The 5,000-nt window shown below is 44.3% G+C and overlaps 1 protein-coding gene and 1 long non-coding RNA gene across 5 annotated transcripts in view; both read left to right on the top strand.

Annotated features, from left to right (window-relative positions):
* The window catches only part of LOC122247770 (uncharacterized), a 167,531-nt gene that overhangs the window by 118,246 nt on the left and 44,285 nt on the right, over positions 1 to 5,000 (top strand). The gene's annotated exons all lie outside the window — the stretch shown is intronic.
* LOC147471686 (uncharacterized) overlaps positions 4,244 to 5,000 on the top strand; it is a 7,601-nt gene continuing 6,844 nt past the window's right edge. The window contains exon 1 of one of the 2 annotated variants that reach the window (XR_015191096.1): positions 4,244 to 4,295. This is a non-coding gene — a long non-coding RNA (uncharacterized LOC147471686). Of the gene's footprint in view, positions 4,372 to 5,000 lie in introns of both variants that reach the window. The other variant, XR_015191097.1, reaches the window with a different exon arrangement.

The raw sequence follows: 5,000 nt of genomic DNA, 5'->3' as shown, positions 1-5,000 counted from the left end.
TCCTCCCCCTCTTTGTTTATCTATCTACACTCCTTTCCCCTCTTTCCATCTTCCCCTCTCCCCTCTCTTTCCTGTGTGTTTAAGTCTTTTCTTTTTTTACTCCCCGCTTCTCTCCTCCCTTCCTCTCCTCCACCCGTTTCTCACCCCCACTTCCAACCCCCACCTCTTCTTCTGCCTCCACCTCTTTTTTTTAACATTCCTCTTCCAACTCCTCTTCCACCTATTTTTCCGCCCCCTCCTCCGCCTCCTCTTCTGCTTCCTCTTCCTTCTTCTCCTTCTCCTCCTTCTCTTTCTCCTTCTCCTTCTCCTTCTCCTTCTTCTCCTTCTCCTTCTCCTTCTCCTTCTCCTTCTCCTCCTTCTCCTTCTCCTTCTCCTTCTTCTGGTGGGTCTGCCTTTCGGTGCACTTGGTAACTCTACTTATAGTATGTGCAGGATGGTTTTGTTGGTGTTAAATATAGGATGGGGGGGGGGGGAGTGGTGGGGTTGTTTTGTTGTTTGTTGATGGGAGGTGGTGGTGGGTTGTGGGGTGGGATAAATTTGGTTTGGGTTGTTGGGTGAAGTGGGTGTGGTGGTGGGTGAATGGTGGGCGGTGGTGGTGGGGAGGGGTGGGGAGAGGAAGGAGAAGAAAGGAGAAGGAGAAAGAGAAGAAAGGAAAATGAGAAGGAGGAAGGGAGAAGGAGAAGGAGAAGAGAGGAGAAGAAGAAAAGAAGAGAAAAGAAAGAAAGAAGAAGGATAATAAGGAGAAAGGATAAAGGATAAGTGAGAAAGAAGGAGAATGAGAATTGATAAGGAAAGGATAATAAGAATAAAATAATAATACTAATACATAAAATAACATAATAGTAATTAATAATAATAATAATAATACTCCTCCTCCATAAAGAACTCCAAATAAGACCTCCGCCTACGCATAATATTCCGCATAATATCACAATACTCACTCTCCCAGGCCCCCAAGCCCCCAGCCCTCGCAACTCGAGAAGCTCCCGAAGATCGTAAAGTGTGGACGATCTCTCTTTTGCGAAGAAACTGTTTATTGCCTTTAACTGTAAAGAGGACGGAGGAAGCCTCAGTCTGTGTCAGTCCGAAGTCCCGCCAAGGACAAGATCGGTGGGTGAGGGGGCTGGGGGAGGGGTTGGGTGGAAGTAGGTGGAGGGAGGGATCGGGTGCAGTGCGAAAGGGAAGTGGGTAGGTAAGTACAGATAGGATTAGTGAACGCGGGTTTTATTGGTGGACGCGTAGAATAGAAGGGTTGGATATTAAAGATGCGAAGGAAATCGAGGATGTGGGTGCCAGGAGATGCGTCGAAGGGTGCCAGTATTCAGAGACTTTGACTCTTGAAGTTGATTCTGGGTGCATGTTTTTACGCCTGTGTGTACGCGTAAGTTTATTGGTTTATATGAGCATATGTTTCGAGAGAGTGCCTGTGTGCGCGTGTGTGCGTGTGCGGAAAAGAGCCAGATGTGAGTTGGGGGAGCGGATGATAGGGGTGCCAAGAGGGGTGGGGGGTTGAGTGCCTGGTAAGGGGAAAGGGCACCTGGCCTCTGCACGATTAGGTATCAGCCATTTTTTTTTCTTTTTATTGTGTGTGTATATGTGTGTGGGGGAGGGTGCGTGTATGTGTCTGTTGCCTGTTGCCTATTTCTTCCGTGCGTGCATATGTGTACGTTTCGGAAAGAGTTCAACAAAACAATATGCCAAGGAAGAGATGGGTAAATGACCGGTTACCTTCAGAGAAAAAAATATGCATACGAAACTACAAGAAAACTGACAGAGAAAGAGAGAGAGTTCGGTAAATAGACAACGGATTGCAAGAATGAAAACAAATAGCATAGACCAACACTAAGAATAAAGATAAGCGCTTGCATGAGGAGATGCCATTGGACATACTGCGTGATAAGGGAACGTTTATGTGTCGCGGCCTCGAGGGAAGTGAGGTCCGAGGGATAGACCTACTTCCCGCTCGGGTTAAGGTTACGTGTTGTGTGTGTGCTTGGCTTGGGTTTGTTTATAGGAGTAATGCGCTGCTGGGTTACCTAGGATGATCTTGTGTTGAGTTAAGCGATGTATATGTGTATATGTGTGTTTATATATATATATATATATATATATATATATATATATATATATATATATAGATATACGTATACGTATACATATGCGTATACGTATACGTATATTATCCATCTGTTTTAAGTGTAATCTTCCTTTACTAAGGGACAAAGGGACAATGATTAGATGTTAAATCATCTGTGAGGTTGATATTTTGCTCAGATTGATATTTGTTATTGCTTATTTATTTATTTTGTTTCTGAGAATATTGAAATGCCAAGGGTTAGTCGAGGTGCCGGTAGATGACCGTTATATGCGACGCCAGCCACGAGGCTGACCGCAGGGGTCAGAGGTCGGATCTGGCACTCGCTGGGGGGGCCTCGGGTAGCTTAACGGCGCAGGGGGGGAGCGAAAGTGCGGCATTTACGCGTGTGTAAGAAGGGAGAAGGAGAGAGGGCAGAGGGAGATAGGGGGTGAAGGAGTGTGAATTGGAGAGGGAGAGGGAATGTGAGAGAGGGAATGTGAGAGTGGGAATGTGAGAGGGCGTGGGAGTGAGAGTGGGAGGGAAAGGCGGGGATGAAGGAGATATGTAATGTAAATTGGAGAGGGAGAGGGAGAGGGAGAGGGAGTGGGAGTGGTGATGTGAAAAGAGAGTGGATGTGGCAGGGTGGAGGAGGGTAGAGGTAGGGAGATGCCGGTGTTAAGAGAAGAACGAGAGGAAGTGAGAAAAGAAAAGAGAAAAAAAAAAACAGAGACAAAGACAGGCAGAGTGATGAATGGAAGCTGAATGAATAGAAAGCGGACATCGTTGTTCCTCACTAACAAACAAACAAACAAACAAACAAACAAAAGGACAGAGGGAGACAGCAGAATGAGCCCCCTTGCCCCTGGCAGAATTGTTTTTCTTCTCGCCATCTCTCGAACGAAATTGACTTGCTAATATAAGCCGGTCAACGTTGCAATGTCAGCCTCACAAATTCTAATATCTCGGCTGACAGTCTGGCCATTCGGGCTGACGAACAGGACGCAAGGGTGCATGTGTCAGCTCATGATACGTCGTAAGGGGGGGCGGGGACACGTGTCATTGTCAGACATGTATGTGTTTGTTTATTTACTTATTTTTAGTGAAATATTTTCTTATTTATTTTTATGGAAATATTTTCTTATTCATTTTTATTGATATATTTTCTTATTTATTTTCATTGATATTTTTTCTTATTTATTTTTATTGATATATTTTCTGATTTATTTTTATTGATATATTTTCTGATTTATTCATTTATTTATTTTTTTTCTTTAGGTTCAATTTTCGATCTTGTCTTTTGTAACATGTGTCCTCCGTCGGCTTATGAAAAGAATGATGATGCACCATTTGGTTAGATCTTAATCTAAGACTGTTAATTTATCTCTCACCTTTCCTATAATTGAAGAGAAAAAAAATATGACGAAGGGCAGACTTTTTTCAGCAAAGAGAAAGTTTTGTTGAAAGGGAATGGTTGACATTTTGTGTGGTACATCTTTTGGTTGGTGCGACTGAAATTTGATGTGTTTCTCCTCTCTCTCTCTCTCTCTCTCTCTCTCTCTCTCTCTCTCTCTCTCTCTCTCTCTCTCTCTCTCTCTCTCTCTCTCTCTCTCTCTCTCTCTCTCTCTCTCTCTCTCTCTCTCTCTCTCTCTTTCTCTATTTCTCTATTTCTCTCTCTTTCTCTCTCCTCTCATTGGTTCATATATGTGTATGTGTATTTGGATATATATGTATGTGTGTGTGGTCAATTTCTTTGTTAATCTCACCGATGCATATTCATGCAGGTTGCAGTGTTTACCTTATGTGCGCATGCCCGAGTGCACAAATCATGAATGCTTGACAGGCACCGTTCTGCATAGTCAGCGGTTTATTAAGTGTTCCTGATGTTTCGATGACCAGCCTTTTTTTTTACACAGTGCCATTGTTCCATTGTCAAGGCGCGTCGAGAATGTCCCTGTCTCCTAACCCGATTTATTCACCGACGCGCACCGACCATTGCTGTCTGGCTACCGGCCGACATACACGTGAATATGACAATAGATGATCGAGCTCAATTCGGAGCGCATGGCATCAGGTAGCGCATGGCAGTGGATGGGGGAGGGGCGAAGAGGAGGGAGGGAGGGAAGGGGCAGAGCGGGTCAGCAGGCACGAGCCCTTCTGAGTTCTGAGCCTCAGTTACCCGCGGGATACCGTGGAGGTTGGATGTGTTGCGCGGAAAGGTGTGAGTTGCCGCGCGTCGTGGTGGTCTTGTGAGGGGAGCGCGTTTCGCTATCCACGATTGACTTCGAGTTCGCAATGTAACGGCGTGTTTTCTTTATTTCGCTGGCTATAGAATTTGTGTTATATGTATGACTGAAAGAAATAGATATAGATTTAAAATTTAGGTGGATATGCCTCTTGGCTAGGGTTTTTTGTTGGAAAAAAAATCAGAGATTCGACATCTGTGTGATGGCAGATCAAAACGAAACTATGTTGTAAATGCAGAATACAAGTGACCCTGGATATTGCAAAATCAAGAAAGCGTTCTTTACATTCTTCAGTTACATTAATAAACATTAAACTTTGTGTTGGCATGTCCAGGTGACTCTTAATGAGATCACTATTCGCAAGCCGTGACCTTACCTGACTTGGAATTTTGTGATTTTGAAAATGTGCATAGCATACGTGCACCGAATGTATTCTTGTTCTAACATTTTGTGGCTCCTATCAAGCCATGGGAATGTGTGTCATTGCAACTATGTCTTTAGGTTTGATTATCACGCCTAATTGCTCATTGCTCTATCCCAACGCCCACGTCAGTCTAGAACACAACTCATCACACCTCACTGTCTCACCTTCATCCCCTCTTTCCCCCTCACCCCATCCTCTCTGTCGTGATAGTGATTTCTTCTCTTCCTATTCCTATTTCTCTTCCTCTTGCCCGCTT

This window comes from Penaeus japonicus, unplaced genomic scaffold (assembly GCF_977035675.1).
Source record: "Penaeus japonicus unplaced genomic scaffold, GWHDUDI00000001_assembly GWHDUDI00000006, whole genome shotgun sequence".
In the NCBI taxonomy this organism is placed as follows: domain Eukaryota; kingdom Metazoa; phylum Arthropoda; class Malacostraca; order Decapoda; family Penaeidae; genus Penaeus; species Penaeus japonicus.
This window is presented reverse-complemented; position numbering and strand designations above follow the sequence as displayed.